The sequence below is a fragment of the Antechinus flavipes genome, chromosome 2 (genome assembly GCF_016432865.1).
Source record: "Antechinus flavipes isolate AdamAnt ecotype Samford, QLD, Australia chromosome 2, AdamAnt_v2, whole genome shotgun sequence".
In the NCBI taxonomy this organism is placed as follows: Eukaryota; Metazoa; Chordata; class Mammalia; order Dasyuromorphia; family Dasyuridae; genus Antechinus; species Antechinus flavipes.
The window spans coordinates 8,469,195-8,491,471 of NC_067399.1; positions in this window are offsets into that span (position 1 = coordinate 8,469,195).

Genomic DNA, 22,277 nt, shown 5'->3' on the forward strand with positions numbered 1-22,277 from the left:
GTTAATGCTGAAAATTATCCATGCATATATTTTGAATATAAAAAGCTTTAATATAAGAATAAATTAATTAGAATTTTAAAAAGAAGTCTTTTTGGACTTGAGACCAAATTCATTCTCATTCTTTGAGATTTCATCTATGGACATTCTGTCCTCTAAGTTTGTGTTTTGGTTTGCCCTGCCACTACAATAGCTTTCTATGATCAAGGCAATTTTCTATTTCTTTCCTTTTCTTTTGTTATTTCTCTCTTTTTTTATCCTTTTAAGGTTGAGCTCTGCTTCTGGAGTAAAAGAGATGCTGTCCCAAGTTTTCTTTGCATTTCTGAACCTTAACTTTAAGCACAGTTTTTTAAAATAACTTTTTATTGACATAACCCATGCCTGGGTAATTTTTTTTTACAATATTATCCCTTGTAGTCACTTCTGTTCTGACTTTTCCTCTCCCTCTCTTCACCCCCTCCCCAAGATGGCAAGCAGTCCTATACATGTTGAATATGTCACCATATATCCTAGACACAATATATGTGTGCAGAACCGAACAGTTCTCTTGTTGCACAGGAAGAATTGGATTCAGAAGGTAAAAAATAACCCAGGAAGAAAAACAATAATGCAAACAGTTTACATTCATTTCCCAGTGTTCTTTCTTTGTAGCTGCTTCTATCCATCCTTGATCAATTGAAACTGAGTTAGATCTCTTTGTCAAAGAAATCCACTTCCATCAGAACACATCCTCATATAGTATCATTTTTGAGGTATATAATGATCTCCTGGTTCTGCTCATTTCACTTAGCATCAGTTCATGTAAATCTCTCCAAGCCTCTCGCATAGTTTCTTTTTGTGTTTGTAGGGGTAGCTTTGCCTGCTCTTTTAAAGAAACAATCTGGTTTCCCAAAGTTTGCCTTCTTAGATGGAACTGGAAGCTGCCCCATTCATTTGCTTCTCTACTGAGCCGGGACTGAGTATCTGAATTGCTGATCTACTGTAATCAAAAAAACTTAGCTGAGGTGTTCCAGAGTGAAGTGAGCAGAACAAGAACTCTGTATATAATGAAATGTGCAGATGATTTTGTTAGATTTTGCTCTTCTCAGCAATAACTTATCTAAGATGATTCCAAAAGTTTCATGATGGATAATGCTATATATACTTAGAGAAAGTCCTATGGAGTCTGAATTCAGATGGAAGCTTGTATTTTTTTTTCTGTCTCATGGTTTTCCCCTTTTGTTTTGATTCTTCTTTCACAACATCATTAATGTGGAAAAAAATTAACATGATAGCCCAGATATGACCCATGTTATATCGATTGACACCTGGGTAAAGAAGAAGAGTGAAAGGTAGATAGAGATGGAAATAAAAATCCTGTAGTAAATGTCAAAAACAAATATATTTTTTAAAAAGATAATAAAAAAATGATGGGTGGAAAGATTCTGTTCAAACATTCTTTTCTACATTCTCCATTCCATATTTATTAGGTGTTTCCAACTATAAACACTTTTTTTTCATATGCAAATATTATGCATTATCCATAAATGTTTTGATATCCCCTTAGAATGTAAGTATCTTGATATCAGACACTATTTGGGGAAGGGATATTTCTTTTTATCTTTAACACCATACCTACTTTTGTCACAGAATAATCAAGAAACCTTATAGTTTTTCCTCCAATTTGATGTGTAGAAATGAATCATGAGTTTTTTGTACAGTAAAGGAATACTAGAAATTTAGAGTCCCAAACCCTGGCTATGAGCTGGCCTATGCTATTTATTTATACCTTAGTCCAGGCCAAATAATTCAACATCATCCATTTAACATTGGAGGGAGGGTTGGAGTTCATTTAATTGGAGGCCTTCATTTTATATATGAAAAGCTGAGGCTAGACTTGTGGTGATGTGACTTTTTCATGATCACACATGTAAGAATTAGAATTTGAGTCCAAATTTTCAACTTTAAGAATGTGGTGTCTGTCCACTCAAAGATATCATTTCTTCTTTATTTCTTCTATCCAGGTAAAATTTGAACTTTTTAAGCTTTAGCATTCTGTAGTCATTAAACCAGTTTTAACTGAAGTGAACTGAAAATAGAAGGAGATACTTCAGGAATCAGTGAGTTTTCCATGTTTAGGATCTAGGTAATTATCAGAGATACAATGTGCCAGAATGTGGCACATAGTAAGCACTTGGTAGATACTTGTTGATTCATTAAAATAAGGATGTTGCAGTTGATTATTTTTAAAGTCCAACTCTAAATCTCTGATCCTGCCACTTTTTCCTTCTTTTATATCTCCATCCATTTTTCTTTCTGTCCCTAATATCTCTAAATTCTTCCCCATATCTTGTTTCTTACACTTGTCGCTGAGAGGATTTATGCCACAGCTTGACCTCTTATTTCTTAAACACAACATTTCTCTATCAAATATGTTGTGTAAGCTTTGTGCTATATATAAAGAGTGTCAGTCTGGGACTCAAGACAGAGCTGGCTCTGAAGCCGATTGGCTTCATATCCTTATAAATTCTATGTGCAGCAACAAACTACCCAAATAAAAAGAAACCTAATATGCAAATAGTATTACAAAGTTCTTTTCACACATTATCTTAGTTTTTTGTAAACATTGTCTTACTAGAATCTTAGAACTAGGAATGGCTCTTCTCATTGGAATAAAGCAGAGAAACTGAGGATTGGTTAAAAGAATTTTTTTTTTCTCAAGGCCATGTAATTACTGAGTCTGAGAGTTAGGATTGAAACCTACTTTTTCTGTTTTTAAGTATAGTATTTTATTCATTGTTCCATTTGTTTCCCATTCTGTAAAATGGAAGTGATAATACCCACATTGTGGAGTTATTTTGAAGATCAAAAAAGATATTTTGGGTAAATAGAGTAGGAGACTTTATTTCTATGGGAATATCAAGTCTCATTCAAAAGAAGTGTAATATGAAAAGTGAGGATTAATTCCCCTATTAAAGAAAAAAGAAAATAACATAATTTGTTTTTTTTTCTTTGATATAGAATTTATTTTGAAGGAAATGGGTGTAAAAGCTAACTTTAGAGACAGAATCTTTGAGTTGAAAGGATTCTAGATATTCCATGTTTTATAAATCTCTGTGTAAATCACTATCACTGATAATCCCCTAGATCCCAGACATGAGAACTCACTCTTTTTTGAACTATCTTCTATTTTCAGTTTACTTTAGTTAAAACTGATTTAGTGACCACAGAATGCTAAAGTTTAAAAAGTACAAATTACAGATTTATTGATAAGGAAACTGAAGCCTATATAGAAGAAATAATGAAGAAATGTTATGTTTGAGTAGAAAGATGCCCCATTCCCAAAGCTGAAGATTTGGGCTCAAATTCTGATTCTTACATGTATGATCATGAGCAGGTCACAAAACCATCACTCCAGACACAGTTTTTTCATTTATAAAATGAATTCTCCAACTAAATGAACTCTAATACCTCTCTCTAACTTTAAAAGAATGATCATAAGGACTAGGTGTAAATAAATAGTATAGACCAGCTCATAGCAAGGATTTGGAACTCTAAATCTCTAGAATTTCGATAACTGTACAATAAAACTCCTGATTCATTTCCTTACATCAAATTGAAGGAAAGCTGTAAGGTCACGAACCTTCCTTGATTATTTTGTGACAAAAGTAAGTATGGTATATAGTATTTATAAATGATTAGCAAGTTGTGGTTTATATTAAGATGAAATCTGATTATTCCCCAATGCCATCCATTCATTCAATTAGATTTGAGACTACAGTTAGGGAGTAGAATTTTGTTTGTCTTCTTTGGGGAAGCCAATATTTTAAAAAAATGTATTAAGCATTAATGGTGTTCAGAGAATTATATAAGATGCTGAAAAGATACAGAATTTAAAGAGGCAATATGACTACATCTTAGAGTTTAAAATCCAGGAAGGGGCACAATTAGCATTGGTATTTATATTATTCAATATTGATATCATTTATTTTACATATACTATATGTATGTATGTGTATATGTTTATGTATATATTAATATATTTGTATATGAATATGTGTGATAAATAGCATCTAGGCGGTTCAATGAATAAAGTGTTCTGACTGCATACAATAAGACTGGTCATCCTAAATTCAAATTCAGGCTCATTTACTACTTATGTGATTCTGGACAAGTCACTTAACCCTGTTTACTTCAGTTTCCTCATCTGTAAAATGAGTTGCACAAACAATTCCAACATGTCAAATAAACCCCAAGTGAGATCACAAAGAATTGGATATGGCTGAAATGACAACAAACACATTGGAAATGTTTTAAATCTCAGGAAGAATACAAGTGAAATAGGAAGGTTTCCTGAAAGAGCTCTTTTTTGAATTGAAATTAAAATGTAACATAATGATCTGATGGACAAGGAAGGAAATAATTATTTTTCATAGGACAAGCAGCATCAATAGTTATCATTTAATATATCAAGTCAAAGGGATCTTTTGAAAAAAAAAAAAGGAATAGAGACTTTAGAGGGCAGTGACTATTTGAGGGACAGAGAGGTTTTATAGTTTTGCCTGACAATTTGTTATAGCTTGTCAAAGTCAATCACTCATTTTATGTGAAAGATTCAATCATTTGAAAGTCACTGATGCCCAGGAATTAAGTCATGGGTAGTTGTGGTTGAAGAAAAAGGAAGGGGAAGAAAAAGAAAGATCCAATGGACACAATATGACCCAGTAAGGACTGGTCCTTGAGTGATACACTAGCAGTGGCTCATCCAGTCAGAATAAACATGTTATAGTCTGACTGATACTCATTAGGTTCTTAGTATTTAATTTTTCTTGTAACTGTACTTCCTACCTGTATCTATACTGATGTCTTCATGTCCATCCAGACATCCATACTAGGAGTAGTATGTAACTATGGTCCTTTCCAATTAAAAATCTGCTTCTATTAAGGTCTCCAGAGACTCCTATAAATGTTGCTATGCTGGATCTTTTATAAGAGAATACAGTCCTGGAATCCTGATATCCAAGTGTATTTTATTTTCATTTTGATATTCCAAACACAAAAAAATACTCATTTAAATTTAGACTTTCATGCCCAATGGAGTGTTGTGTCTCCTTGTCTGCCTCAAACTGCAATCATATCTGATTACTTTCCTGACAAATATGTTTTAACTGTTGTTGGCTGCAGTTCTCAGGGCCAATGTGTTGGAATGATTTGTCATCATGACTCTGAACACACTTCTGATTTCTAATTTTAATTGCTGGTGATGATAGAAGCAGCCAAAAGAGATTATTGATTTACAGATTGCAGATTGTGGGTTATAATGTTGGTGGCTGGGGAACAGTTATCATTTGACTATAAAATATGTAAATTCCATATAGAGTTCATTGAAAGATATGTTTTTAATCTTCCATTGAATAGAAAACTGTTATTAAGCACACACATACTTACTCTCTCTCTCTCTCTCTCTCTCTCTCTCTCTCTCTCTCACTCTCTCTTTCTCCCCACATACATATATGTATGTATATATATATATATATATGTGTGTGTATATATATATATATATCACATATTGTTCCAGGCTGGGGAAGAGAGATAGTCCCTGTCCTCAGGAAGTTTACAATTCCAAAAGATAGACTCATTAGTTATCAAAATGCACACCTATTCACATATATGTATATAGTATATATGTACAAATACATGTATATAAATATTTCTTTGAGATTCACTTTTCCTATTTAAAATACAATAAAATATGTACACATTTAGTTGTATATATAGATATATATTATATGTATTTATATATTATATATTTGTATGTGAATATAATTGTACTTAAATTTAATTACACATATGTGTAGATATAGACATGGCTATTGAACTTTACATACACATATTTCAGATAGAAAACCTAAAACCCAGATAAATAAGTTAACTTAAGGAAATAATTTTATGATGTATGTTTAATTTTTTTTTAACCAGGATTCTGATTCAATAAGAGTAAATGGCTAATATTTATGTAGTTTTTATTTTTGTAAAACATTTTATACATTATTTCATTTAAACTTATTAAGATTATGTTATGCAATTAAAATAAAAAGAAAACTGTGACAAGAGTGCTATTGTTATTTTCTTTTTACACATAAGGAAGAAGTGTTAGTGGTTAAAGTGACTTACTTGGTTTCAAGCATCTAGAAAATGCCTGAAATAGGATTTAAATTGCAGATTACCAGGTGATCTAGCAGGTAAGTGCTGTTTCAAATTCCAGAGTTTGGTTCTTTTCTAGATACTTATTAGCTATGTTGACTGTGGGGAGGTCATTTCTTTCTGCCTCAGTTTCCTGAATTTCAAAGGATGTAATATAATAATATTACATATTATCATATATAATATTATTTCCTCACAATGCAATTAATTGTGAGGATTAAATGAGCTAATATTGGTAAAGAGCTTTGCAAACTTCAAAGTATTATATGTTATTATTGTTGTTGCTGAGTTGTTTTTCAGTCATGGCTGTCTCTTCATAACTCCTTTTGAAGTTTGTCTGGAAAAGATACTAAAGTGGTTTGTCATTTTCTTCTACAACTCATTTTACAGATGAGGAAACTGGAGCAAAAAGACTAAGTGATTTACCCGGAGTCACACTGACTGAGGCCAACTTTGAGTTTTAAAAAAAAACTATTTTTTCTGTCTCCAAGCTTGGAGATCTATCCATTGCTCCAACTAACTGCTCTTAAGTGCTCTATAACTGAGTTTTTGTTAGGCATTATAAAGCCCAACTGAATAAGATCAAATGTGTAAAGTGGCGTTGTATACAGGGACATAGTTTATAATGCCATATTTTTTCTTACAAGAGGTGTGTAATCTTAACAGAAAGGATTGTTTGCTTTCTGTCAGTACTTAGTATTTTTTTAACCAGATTTATCTTCTTTCTCACATAAAATAATCTTTCTTTAGAATTCAGAGATATATTAGCTATAATTTGTTCCAAGTGATTCTTCAACTTAGATTCATGGATATTTTATTTTAAAAAATTTGATAATTATTTTCAATATTTGTGATAATTGTATTATTGTATTTTATGCATTTAAAAGCATAATTCTAAGAAGTAGTCTATGTGTTTCCCCTAAGGGTTCATGTCACAGCAAAAAAAAAAAAAAAAAAAAAAAAAAAAAAGAGAGAGAGAAAGTGGCTTCCTCCAATCTCTTCATTCTGATAGTAAAGTGAAGTTCAGAAAAGTTATTGGCTTTCCCAAATTCACATAGACTGTGAGTGATCAATACAGGATTTCATCCCAAGAACAAAAACTTTTCATTAAAGCCTTTTTCAACGCATATATCTGATATTGCCTTATACCATTAATTTTGCCTTAGTTTAATGGCTTCTGGTTTGCCAAACTCTGCACTCCATTGCCACCTCATTACTAAAATTCGATGACTCTGTGGCTCTTTCATTCGATTATTCACTTCCAATTTCTGTAAAGAAGGTCATCAATGCTCAAGTCTGCATTATGTTTTAGATATCCCACTTTCCCTCTCCATACTTCTTTCTTCATCATACAACAATCAGGGTGGATAGGATGTTGGACCTGGAGTCAGGAAGCACAGAGTTCACATCTGGTCTTAGATGCTTCATAAGCATCTGACTAAGGGTAGATAAGTCACCTAACCTTTGGTTTAGTTCCCAAACTATGCTACACAAGATAATGTATCTATTGAATACAGAGAAACATGAAAATATCTCAGTGAGCTAATGTCAATTCAAGTTAATTAAAACCAAGTAATGAATATCCATGGTGACAAGAATGTAAAGGGAAAAAAACACTCACATCAAAAATACAAATATCTAATATTAAAATAAAGAGATGGAGAAGATATCTCTGACCTTCTCCTTTGTGGAGATAGGAGATCCCTAAATGTTGCACATAACCTATTTTTGTACTTTTTCAATATATTGACCAATTGTGCTGACATTTTTCCTCTTTTATCTTTTTTATCTTTAAAAATGAATGTCATTTGTGAACACTATCTGGTAAGGGGGTGAGAGACAATAGAGATAATTATGGTGGTGTTAAAATAGCCAGAAGACTTCAACAAAAATGCATTTAAATAAAATAATAAAATATTTGCTAATTTGCAGAAATGTGTTGGTGTTAAGTGTACCGAAACCTAGTAACTATTACCTTTTGACCAAAAAAAAAATCAGTTAATGTTACTCTGACAAAGCAAGTCTCCTAAGACATAGTGAAATGGCAAATTGAGCCATTTGGGTATATATGGAAATGCAATCTCTTTTGTCCTGAATTTATTCCTTAATACTTAGCATATATTCTATCTTCATTTACTTATTATGTATATTATCACTGCTTATCACTTTTTCTTTGCTAAATCTCTATCAATATTTTAAAAAAGAAACTTGATAGGTAAAAGGGGATATTGAGGTAAAAAAGCTTATTATGAAGGTGATAGCCTTAGGAGTAAATATAATCACCAGAATGGGAATGTAGGAAGAAAGTCCTTGTGGTGAAGAAAAAGAAAAAAAAAACAATTACAGAGAGATAGTATCGTGTCATTGAAATAGGCTACAAACAACTATTGGACAGAGCAGGAAGGAAAATGTTTAGAATTTTAAGAAACAGATTACAAGTTTGTTGCAGAGGTATAATACAAGAGAGACATGAGAGTTCAATTATACAGACAATGCCACTTTTACTCTCCTCATCCCAATAAAATTTAACCTTTGGCTGCCAAAGAACAAACCTCTTCCCGAAATAACATCTATCCATTGCCAAATTACCATATTATTACTCAACCAGAAGAACTTAAATACTCCCAATAATCCACTCCAAATATACTTTCATTGTATTCTGTGCCCACTTGAGTTCTTCCTTCATTCCTATCTTATATTATTTTATTTATTTCTACTTTAAAACAATAATTAGAATACAGTTGCCTCCTGATATTTCATTCCTAAAAATCATTTCCAGTACTGGCCACATATTCAGTTATAATCTCTGACTCATCAGTCAACGTAGAGCATAGGATTGCTTCTTCCTCCCCTTTATAGATTCTAGATTCTCATCTCTACTATTGCCCAGTAACTTCTCCTTATTTATTGTTCACCCAACCCAGAACCTAATAGTCCTTGCTTATTGAGTCCCAGGAGACTTTTGCCACCTTCTTAAAGAGTTGCTAGCATGGTTAAGTCAGTTAAGGGTCTCTTATTATATATGGCTATTCTGACTAATGCTCTAACTTCATCTTTCCTCAAAATTTTCATTTTGCATTCCCTGCATTTCCACAGCTCCCCCTCATTTCATTGTGGCAGCCCCCATAATTGGATTGCTTTTATGTTCAAATATTCTAATTTGATCCTAATATTTTATATTTTTGATTTCTGCTATAACTTACCATTTCTAAATCTAGTTTTTGTATAGTAGCTGACACATCAAATCCATACACCTCTCAGTAATTTGCAAAGCCAGCTCTGGTAATGCTCTCTTCCCTTCCCAATAAGAATTTCTATACCCTAATTTAACCCTACACTACCCATTGCAAAGAAACAGAGAGTAGAAAGTGATTGCCATAGAGCTAAGAGCATTTAGGATCAAGTCCTTCCTTTGATATTTACTAGCTTTGTTACCCGGAGTAATTCATTCAGTGATTTTAAGTCTCAATCTTATCGTCTGCAAACTGAGGGAACACAACTTATTATAATCCTTTTCATGATTTTATAATTAAAAAAATATTTCTGGTTATATATGTTTATAAACTTTCTAATACACATTTATTTTTCAATCATGTTGGGAGAGAAAAATCAATACATAAGGGGAAAAATATGAGAAAGGAAAAAAAAAGAGAAAAAAGAAGTGACTGTAGCACATGTTGATTTACATTCAATCTCCATGTTCTCTTTCTGGATGTAGATAGCATTTTTTATCCAAAGTTTATTTGGATTTCCTTGAACCACTGAACCACTAATATCATCACACACAATGTTGCTATCACTGTGCACTATGTATTCCTTATTCTGTTTTTTTTTTTCACTCAACAACAGTTCTTGTAAATTTTTCCAGGTCTTTCTAAAATCAGCTTATTCATTTTTTATAGAACAATAATAATACATTACCCCTCTTCACCCTAAATCTGTGATCTTATCTCATTTACTTTTCTTATTCAATTATTCTTTGCCCATCCTAATCATGTATTTGTTAAAGACTATGCCTAAGCGCACTGTAATGGGCAGGTCAATTCTAGTGACCATCTGAAGAACTTGCAAAGCAGCCTTTACTGACACAGGTGTTGCTTGTAGACCGGGAAAATAAGTTGGAGGCAGAGGGAAGAGGAGAGAGGTTAGACAATGCTATGGCCTCTCAGTAGGGAGGTCAGAGAATAACAACTGCCTCTGTTTCCTTGAATCACCATCATCTTCTCACAAGAAGACAAGAAAAAGTCTTCCAGAGGTAAAGCAAAGTTATATTGTTCTCAACATATATTGTTACTAGCTCTTGAAAAGATAACTTTTTATAATGTATAGATTAGATCTGAAACAATTTTTAATTAAATTATAATGGGACTCTCATTTCAGGAAAACAGACATTTTATTACTCCCTAGCCTACTTGCTATCCCATTGTCCACTGATTGTCCAAATCTCTTCCCCTTCAAACCTCCCAAACCATCTCCTTCCTCCATTCCCTCAATAGGATTTTGACATGTTTCATCACTTCAAATTGAGGACATATAGTAAAAGCATCTTCTTTTCCCTCTTCTTAGCTTCCAGCCAGTTGATATTAGTTCTGATTTTCTGCTTTTTTTTCTCCACTCTGTGATGAAGAGATGGCCCTTTTGTTTGCTGGAATCAATCATTATAGAATATGTTATTTATTTTTCATAACTTTCAATTTTTCCCTTTCTACTTATTCCTTGGCTATTTCATATAATCTTATTTTTCATTATGACCTTCAAAAGAAAGGGGAAAGCATCTTATGAGATTTAACTATCTTTTAATACTCATCCTACCTTTTCCAGACAACTCTTTTAAAAAGTCCTCTATAACTTTGAAAGATTTAAGAACAATAAATCTAATAGCCAGTCACAAATGTAAAGGACCAATGATGAAAAATCACTTCTTGACAGAAAAGAGATAGATTCATAATACAGGAACAGTTACATATTTTGAACATAACCAATGTTAATTTTTTGCTAATGTATGAATTTTTATTTTGTGTTTTTTCTAAATTCCACATAAAGTATATCCTTCATTTAAGAAAAATGAGTTCTTAATTTTCTCTCTCCATTTCCCCCCTCTTTGAGAAGGCAAGCAATTTGACATATATTATACATGTCAAATTATGCAAAACATATTTCTATATTAGTCATATTGCAAAAGAAAAAAACAAAATAAAAAAGTAAAAAAAAAAAAAAAAGATTGTGCTTAAATCTGCATTCATCCTTCATCAGTCCTTTTTCTGTAGCTGGATGGCATTTTTCCAATTCTTTTCCACAAATAAAAGAGCTATTATGAATGTTTTTGTTCATCTAGGTTGTGTTGCTTTTTCTTTCTCTTTAGGAAGTGTGTGTCTGTATGTATGTGTGTATGTATGTGTCTGTGCTTGTGTGACTGGGTGTGTGTTACAAATGTTTAATTTTTTTTCTTTCATTGTATAAGAAAGAAAATCATGTCTTAATAACTGAAAAAAATTTAAAAAAAAGACCTACACTAAATATCTCCATTTCTTCTCAACTTAGAAACAAAGCACAATATGCATTCTGGTGTTATTATTTATAGGAAACTGCTGTCTCCAAAGTTATCAATGACTTCTCCATTACCAAATCCAATGACCTTTTCCCAATTTTTATGCTATTTGACCTTTCTGTAGTTGATATGAACCCTGTTGATAACTTTCTCTGTAATATTCTATTCTCTTTGTGTTTCAATGATCCCATTCCATCTTAATTTACTTATTATCTGTGTTATCACTGCTTATACTTTTTCTTTGCTAGATCTCTATTAATATTAAAAAAACTGGATAAGTAAAAGGGGATATTGGGGTAAAAAAGTTTATTATGAAAGTAATAGCTTTGGGAGGAAATATAATTACCTGCATGGTAATATATGAAATATATCCTTGTGGTGAAGATGAAATCAGATACAAAGAGATAAAATTATTTCATTTTAATATGCTAAAAAACAACCATGGGGCAGAAGAGGAAGGAAAAAAAATGTTTAGAATTTTGAGAAATAGATTACAAGTGTGATGCAGAGGTGCAATATAAAAGAGACATGAGGTTTTAATTACACTGATAATGATTGGAGCAGAGTTTCTCCTAGATCACAATACATAAAAGTTTGTGTTTGTTTTCATGATTTCACTTATCAAAAGGATGAAATGCTATATTATATGTAATTATTTCTAATATCAAAGAACTTACTGCTTAGGTAATAATGATAGACATTTTGGGGAGAATTGAACACTCTCTTAGAATCTATTATAAAGAGTGGAAAAGCAAGGGGTAATTGAGCATATACTAGTTACTAATAAAACAATACAATAAAGATAAAAACAAAACAAAACAAAACAAAACACCTTGAAGGCTTTGAGGAATGGATGGGAAGCCCTCTAGAGCTAAAAATATTCAGATAATGTCAGCCTAAAAGGGTAGATAGAGAGTGAATTTCTTATTTGCAGAGATTGAAAGAATTGTCCTCTGAAATCCCTTGGCTCATCTCCAATTTGATGATTTTTATCATGTCCTTATGGATAAACTATCTTTTATCAATTGACTTTTATTTATTTATTTGTTTGTTTATTTATTTATTTTTGCTTAGGCAATAGGGATTAAGTTACTTGCTGAGGGTCACACAACTAAGAAGTGTTAAGTGTCTGAGGCTAGATTTGAACTCAGGTCCTCCTGACTTCAGGGCTGGGTGCTCTATCCAATTCGCCACCTAGCTGCCCCTATTAATTGACTTTTAAAATTCTCTTCCAAGCCTGTGATATATTCATTTTGTACCAAACATTTCATATGAAAAATTTCAAAATGTTCCAAAGTTGTGACTAGATACTAATATCAGATTTCATCATTAATCTATCATAAAAAGTTGAAAGGATACAGATTGGTTTTATAGAATTCCAAAAGTTCTTTATATAAGCTGTAGTATTTGCTATAATCTGAAAGTATCCTATTTGTCATTTCTTCTTTGCTTCTGAAAATATTCCATGTAACTCAATCTCCATGTTCTCCCAGTCTCTGCTGTCTATTAATAATCAATTGATTCCCAAGGTCGATTGCCTAAATTAGTTTTATTTAAGGATAGGGCTATCTGGCCTTTCTAATTCTCCCCAACTGGTATTATTTCTACTTGACCTGAGATAATAGATTTGCATCTATGATCTATCTATCCATCTATTGGTCAATCTACTATCTCTCTATATATGAGCTACATAATCTAGTATCTATTAGCTATTTATTATCTACCTGTCACCTTACTTTAAGTAAGGAAGTAGGATATATTTGAGCAAATTAAATTAAATTTGTTTTGGCTCTACTTCAGGAAAAAAATGGAAACTTTTCAAGTTTTCCAATATTGGGATAGGCTCCCAGAGAAATGATATGTCTGCCTTCCCTGGAGATCATTTGATGTAGATGGGATAAAATTAGTATTGGGGATCTTTCAAAGAGCACTCCTATAAGTTCTCAGAGCTCTATTTTAGATAAGAGTTATTTGTCTGATCTTCCTATTTTTTTGTTCAATATGAAATTACAGACTGGATATGGATGGTGAAGCCAGAACAGAACAGAACAGAAGTAACAGAACTGGTTCTGTTACTGCTTCCCTATGCAAAAGAAATGATTACAAGGTCTATAGTATATAGTTTTTATTGTATTAAGTTTATTTCTTTTTAATACACATAGATTTATGAATCATTTCGGGCAAGAAAAATCAGAGCATATGGGGAAAAAACATGGGAGAGATAAAAAAAATAGAGAAGTGGACATCACCTTTGTTGATTTACATTCAGTCTCCTTAGATCCTTTTCTGGATGCAGATGGCATTTTATTTGCAAAGTCTGTTGAGATTTCTTTGGATTACTGAACCACTTAGAAGAATCAATTCTTTCATAGTTGATCACTGTACATTCCTGCTGTTATTGTGTACAATGTGTTCCTGGTTCTGCTTGTTTTGATCTGTATCAGTTCATGTAAATCTTTCCAGGGCTTCCTATAATCAGCTTGATCATCATTTTTTATAGGACAATAATATTCCATTAATTTTATTTACCACATTTTGTTCAGCCATTCCCCAAATAATGGACATCCACTCCTTTTCCAATTCTTTGGTACCACAAAAAACTGCTACAAACATTTTTGCACACGTGGATCCTTTTCCCTTCTTCATGATTTTCTTGGGATACAGACCCAGTAATGATACTGTTGAGTCAGGGTATATACAGTTTTATAGTTCTTTAGACATAGTTCCAGATTGCTCTATGGAATGGTTGGATCATTTCACAACTCCACCTACAATGCATTAGTGTGCCAGTTTTCCAACATCCCCTATAACTTGTATCATTATCTTTTCCTGTCATCTTAGCCAATCTGAGAGATGTGAAGTGGTACCTCAAAGTTGTTTAACTTGCATTTATCTAATCAGTAGTGATTTAGTATACTATGTAATTAATAAGACCTGTATTAACTGTTGACCCAAGCACAGCATATATAACAGAAGCACAAAAAAACTTCTTAGATTCAATTATAGAACAAAAATGTCAGTACCATCACTTTCTGCATCTTGTGTCATTTCCCCATGCCCAAAATCCATACTTCATGGGGTGCATTGTCCGAGATTGAAGCTTGACTTTGGAACCCAAAGCTAGTAAAAATAAAGATTATTAGAAAACAAACTTGAGATTCTTACCTGTACACTTGCAATGTACATCTAGTTGGTCTTTCCATATCACTTCTTTCCCTGTTGCTGTGTATCACCCACTTAACTGCTAAATGATTTTCCAAAAGCTCACTTCTGACTATGTCACTTCTTTCCTTCTAATTAAATAACATTCAGTGGCTCGTGTTACCTCCAAGTTAAAGATATGAAATTTCTATTAGACTTTTAAAAGCATTTAATAGTACCTGCAACATAGGATGTTCTTGGTAAAGACTTTTTGACTGACCCATTTAATAAAGAAAATCATCAAAATACTTTCTAATTCTATTTTTAAAGATCCCATTCAAAAGAAGTAGAGAAATTAGTTCATCTCACATCTTTTGAAAGTTTTATCTATATGCTCTAGCATTTTCACAAAGGGAATGAGTTGCTGGGTATGATGGACAGCTAGGTGGAGCAGTATATTGAACACCATGTCTGGAGTCGCAAAGAGCTGGCTACAAATCCAGCCTCAGACACTTACTAGCTTTCTAATCCTGGGCAAGACACTTAACTGTTTGTCTTAGTTTCCTCACTGTAAGAAGAGTTCGAGAAGGAAATGACAAATCATTCCAAAAAAATCTTAAATGAGGTCATGAGGAGTTAAACACAATTGAAACAGATAAATAACCACAATGATTTGCTCAGATCTCTTTTGAACATCAAAAAATGGCTTAACATGAAAAGCCATAATAAAGACAGACAGACAGACACCTACACACACACACACACACACACACACACACACACACACACACACATTGAGAGAGAGAGAGACAGAGAGAGAGAGAGAGAGAGAGAGAGAGAGAGAGAGAGAGAGAGAGAGAGACTGATTTATATTGAACCAGAGAGATTGAGATAATGATAGAGACAGAGTAAAGACAAATAGAAAAAAGAGAAAGGAAGGAAAAAAGGAAGCAAACAAGCATGGAAAACTCATGTTCCTTTCATATTTTACAGGAATATTCAAACCTTTGCTCAAAAGTCTCTCTCCTGACTTTTTTCTTTCTTTCTCTTTTTCCCTTCTTCCCTTTCTCCCCTTTACTCTCCCTCTCATTCTCCATCTCTCTGTCCTCCTCTCTTTGTCTTTGTCTCTGTCTCTGTCTCTGTCTGTTTCCATTTCTTTATCTGTCTCTCTCCCCCCTCTTCTTTCTTCTTCTCCTTTTTTCTTTCCCTATGAGGAACAAATACAAAATATATATTTATATCTACATCTACATATCTAGATCTCTATGTATTTTTATATTTGTATGAATATCATCTTGTATAAAATGTAAATCATAATTGAATCTGAATAACAAAGTTGTCTTGAGGGTCTGATGAGATATATAAATATGCTATATTTATATATAGTATATTATATGTATAGCTATAGATATATAGATAAGATACTATACTATACCATGTTTTTTTTTCAAATCTGAAAGCCCTAAAGAATTGTTAGCTACTGCTATTCTGATGCAGAGGGGACACAATAAATAAATGGTTTAGTATTCATTATCAACCCATATCTATATCTATCTATCTATACATCTATATCTATATATGTGATGCATGTCAATTTTGAGTGCATATGTGTCTGACTCAAACACATATAGAAATTCTGAATAGATTTTTTGTGTGTGTTGGTACAGACAATTTGAAAATGAGGAAACTCAATCTGCAAATCCAACTTGGGACTTTCTCTGTATTATAGTAATTAAGGTTTAAGAGATTTGTTCATATTACACAGTAGATAAATTTCAGAGCCAGAAAATATATTCAGATCTTGGTGTCTCTTTATTCCATTCTTGTTAGCTATTTCTAATTCTTTCCTTTTTCTCTATATGTAATGCTATATAAAGATGCAGATACTTAGAGAGGAGATAATAAAACCATTTCTGAGCTAAGACCTTAGTATAACGGATTATTATGAATCAGGACCTCATCATTATCTTTTGTACCAATATTGTACCTTTGACCCCTGATTCTTGTTATATAATTTCTCCATTTTGAAGCATATGACAATTGCCTTTATTCAACACTTGCACACATAATTACTCATGTTAAGGTTCCCTGATTTTTTGAAGTAGGTCAAGCAGACATGTAATAGAGATATAACAAGGAGTCATCAAAGTCACTCAGATCTTGCTTGCTATATCAGGTATCCCCAGAATTTGTTAACGATGCATTAAGCTGATATACATTTGGGCAGCTCACAGACATCTAAGTGAATTTAGAAATGGAAACAGTTCACCTTTAAATATCTCTCTGCAGTATGCCAGAAGTTTCACTCACAACCATCCTATGCAAAGGCACTAGCTAAAAATGAATGGGCTGCCTGCCGTGGTAGTGAGTTACCCATTAGGAAATGTTCAGAAGGAGGGTGAATGACTATTTACCTTAAATGTTTCTAATATGACTCACATTATTGGTAGGGATGATGCAGAATAGTCTGTGAGGTCCATTTCACCTCTGGTATTAAAAATATGTCACTAAGAAAACAGAAAGCCTTAGAAAACATCCAAGTGCATCCTCTCTCCATGATCAGAAAATCCTTATTGCAATTAGAATGAGCAGATTTCATCATTTCCTATCATTATCTAAAAAGCTTTTAACTGAAGCATTTTTACCTTACCTAATTAGTGATAAGTCCTTGACCTGCTTTTTGGAAAAAAAATGTGATTTTGTCCCCTTTGGTGCATCCAGCATGACTTCTCTCCTTAGCTCATCTTGCCACCATCACAATTAATATAATATCTTGGTATTTTCCATGCTCTCAGGTGATCAGGACTTTTTTTTTCCTGTAGTGGCTTTGTGATGTGAATCTTTTTATTATCCTGAGAAAGCATTAAATGGAAGTAGCTATAATAGACCTTAAGACAAAAAATCTACAGGGCATGGTAGGCAAAGCTCAGAGAGTCAGGGCAGGATCTTAGAGACAAGTGCAAATGTGGCCCATTTCTTAAAATGACATTCTGCAAAGAACCAGCTAATCAAAGGATATGCATAAGGGAACAAAGTGTACTTTGAATAAGAGAAGTACAGTGTTAGAATGGATCTTCCAAAATGTTGAGGTTCTTATGCCTTTAAAGGAAATTTAGAGTCAGGAGAAAGATGGAAGGAACATTTTTCATCTACCTTCTATCATCATAACTGGTCATTCCATCAAACAGAGTTTTGGTATTTTCAGCAATCATGTGTCACATAATTATTTTAGTTATCATATAGCTCATTTTTATGATTCTCCTCATTTCATTCTTTATTAGTTCATACATATCTTTCTATTTTTTTTCAGAATCTTTCATATTATCCATTTCTTAAGTAATGATATCCCATTAAATTAATGGACTACTGTTTCATCAGCTTCTCTTATTTTCCTTCAATTCCTTTACCTTAGCAACCTTAACAACAGTGACAAGAAGAAATAACAAAAATTATTGTCGTAAATAGCCATGTACATGTAGATCCTTTACCTATATTTTAGATCCATGGGGTAGATGGCTAATAACAGTATTATATTGTGGGCCAAAGGTCATGCATAATTTTATGACTTGCTGTTCAATTCTCAATTCCTTTCTATGACGATTTAGCAAATTCTTGATTCTATCAGCAGTAATTACTGTGCCTGTCCTCCCACAATCCCTCAAATGATCATCATCTTTGTCAATCTGACCAACATGACTATATTTTGCTCTTTACTATATAAAGTACTCTCGATACCTTTATCTTTCCTTATTTAAAACCATATTATTTGCTTCAGTTTAAAAAAGAATGCTGTTTATTTCTTTTAGAACAAAGTAACAGAGAAAATGGATAGGTATGTAGTCAGCGATTCTTTTTCACAATAATATTAAAAGTCAAATCTAGAAGCATTTATTAAACACCTAATATGAACCAGGAAAAGAAGTCTGCTCATAACAAAATCACAGTCTAAAGAAGGAGACAATAAGTAAACAATTATTTCTCTGTAAGATATATTCAAGACAAGTTGGAAAAATTCTCAAAGAGAATATGTTAGTTTTGAGAGAGATCGGGTAAGGCTCTGGAAGATTTTTAGCTGTGATTGGAAAGGATGCAGGAAAACCAGGAGTTAGAAATGAGTAGAGAGAGCATTCCAGGCATGGTGGACAGTTAGAGAAAATCTTTGATATTGTGAAATGGGATATTTTGCTTTAGACTTGACAAGGAGGACAGTATCACTGCATAGTAGTGTATGTGTGTGTGTGTGTGTGTGTGTGTATGTGTGTGTGTGAGTGTGTGTGTGCTAGAGCTGTTAGAAAACATGAAAGCTGAGTATGTATGGGGAGGGGGGCGCAGAGGGGGGTAGAGGGATAACTTACAAAGGGCTTTCAAAGCCAAAGAAAAGATTTTTATAGTTGCTTCTGGAGATGATAGGGAGTCACTGAAGTTTATTGAGTAGGGGGAGAAGTGTTCAAATGTACATTAAAGGAAGAGTACTTTAGCAGATGTTTAGCTTCCCCATTTCTAAGATGTCCTAGAGTGGGTATAGAGGGCTGCAGATAGTGAGAGAACACTGGGCAAGGTATAAGACCCTTCAGCCCAGAGGGAACCTGCTGACAATATCTGGTTTGAATCCCCACTTTGCTTTGGTGTTCTCACCCTTCCTAAGAAGTCAAGAAGGGCATGACCACCTGTGTTCTAAATGAAGCAAGGAATACTTACAGTAAAGATGAATTTACTTATCAATAGCAGGGTGCTTATTGTTAACATTTGCACAATGTGCTGTGTGATGTAATGCTACTATAGTTAGCATTTGCTCAGTGTGATGTGATGATATAATATTCTCTAGTTGGCACATACTTAGTGTGCTGTAATGATGTAATCATACCAAAGTATTTAAGGGCTGAGAGGACTTGAAATAAGGACTCCATCTTTGATCATCCTCCCGAGTCTCCTGTCTCCTTCACTCTTCCACTAAGACTAAGTCTGGTCCCAAGATCCTCCAGAAAGCTAGCATGGATAGTATATTTGGCACCCCAATTTGGGATCTCTAGAAAGCACACTACATTTTGGCGCCCAAACTGTGGAGAGAAAGATGAGATAGAATTACCTGCATACTATTCCAATACTATAAGCATGCAGTGATAAGGTCTACACCAGAATCATCTAACCAATGTTAGAGGAATTCACATTCAAGAAGTATCAAAATGTTAATTCAATTGGCCTTGGCAACTAAGTGTATACGAAGGGAGAGAATAAGAAGTCAAGGAAGACATCTATTTTGTGAATCTACCTGACTGGGAGAATAATGGCACCTCAACAGAACTGGAAAAATTAGGAAAAAAGGAAGATTTTAAGAAAAAAATGAGTTCATTTTTGAACATGAGGCTTAAAAGAGTTCCAGACATGAGGGAAATCCAATGAAAATGCAGGATTAAGGAATAGTTAGTTTAATGCAAGAGTAACAGAATGGTTGCCAATGTCATTTGATCACAGAATACATAGAAGAGATTCAAGGATAAGAAGCATGTATAGGAAGCATGGAAAGGTAGAAAGTGACAATTTTATGAAGGTCTTAGAAGGAAAATTGAGCATCTTACAAGTATTTGGGGTGGAAATAGAGAGCCATGCAACTTTATTGAGGAATGACATAGCTTGATAAGATCTGTGGCATAGGAAGATAAATGACAGTTTATTGGAGAATATTTTGTAGTGGAGAGTTACCTGAACAGGATGATCAGCCAGCACACTATTTGAAAGTTTGTAAATAAAAGGAGAGATTAATAAAATTGAAAATAAGAAAACTATTGTTCTAATAAATAAAACTTAGAATTGTTTATGAAAAAAATAACAAAATAGATAAACCTTTCATTAATTTGATAAGAAAAAAGAGAATCAAATTGCTTCTATCAAAAATTAAAAGGGTTAACTTTCCATCACTGAAGAGGAAATTAGAACAATAGTTAGGAGCTATTTTGGCCAAATGTATGCCAATAAATCTGATAATCTAAGGGAAATGAATGAATACTTACAAAATTATAAATTGCCCAGATTAACAGAGGAGGAAATAGATTATTTAAATAGTCTAATTTTAGGGAAAAAAAGAAATTGAAGAACCTATTAATCAGCTCTCTAAGAAAAATAATCTCCAGGACCAAATGGATTTACAAGAGAATTCTTCCAAAAATTTAAAGAACAATTAATTCCAATACTATGAAAAGTATTTGAAAAAAAATAGGGAAAGAAAGAGTCCTACCAAATTTATTTTCACACAAACATGGTGCTGACACCTAAGCCAGGTAAAATCAAAAGAGAGAAAGAAAATTATAACTCAGTTTTGAATATTGAATGTTGATTGTAAAAATCTTAAATAAATTATTAGCAAAGAGACTATAGCAAGTTATTCCCAGAAAAATGCACTATGACTAAATAGGGCATATACTAGAATGGACTGGTTCAATATTAGGAAAACTATTAGCATAATTGAGTATATCTATAACCAAAGAGAAATCATATGATTGTCTCAATAGATACCAAAAAAGTTTGCCAAAATCCAACTTATTCCTACTGAAAACACAAGAGAGCATAAGAATGTTTTCCTTATGAAAACTCCTTTCCTTAAAATAATCAATAATGACTATTTAACACCATCAGCAAGCATCATATATAATGGAAATAAAATAGAACCATTCCCAATAAGAGTGGGAGTCAAAAAAAGTTTCCCCCCTTGTTGAATATATGTCTAGTATTGATATTATTTCATTATCTATGGCAAGCTTTAGCAAAATATAGTTTCCTTCTTTATATCTTTTAATTAGATCTATTTCTGTTTTGCTTGATCTGAGATCAAGATTGCTACTCCTAGGTTTTTTTTTTTTTAACTTCAGCTGAAGCATAATAAATTCTGCTTCAGTCTTTCACCTTTACTCTGTATCCCTCTGGTTTAAATGTGTTTCTTGTAAACAACATATTATAGATTTGTCATCCTCTGCTATTTTATGGGAGAATTCATTCCATTTACATTCACCCTTAAAATGATCATTTTCTGAGTCATTTGTTTTGTTTTGTTTTGTTGTTTTACAATGAGCTATTTTACATTTTCTTCTTCTTCTTTTTTTTTTTTTTTTTTGGTTTTGTTCAACTGATTCTTGAAGTCTCATTGTGTTATGCACTTCCATTTGTTCAATTCTATTTTTTAGTGAATTATTTTCTTCAGTTAGCCTTTTTATCTCTTTTTGCGTTGGGCTAATTGAATAGTTTTATTCATTACATTTTTCCCAATTTCACAAATTCTGGCTTTCAATGAATTAGTTTCTTTTTCATATTTATTTTGTAAGGAGTTATATGCTTTGTCCATTTCATAAAATTTATTTGTAAGGAGTTATTTGCCTTTTCCATTTTATCAAAACTATTTTTAAAGAGTTTTCTTCAG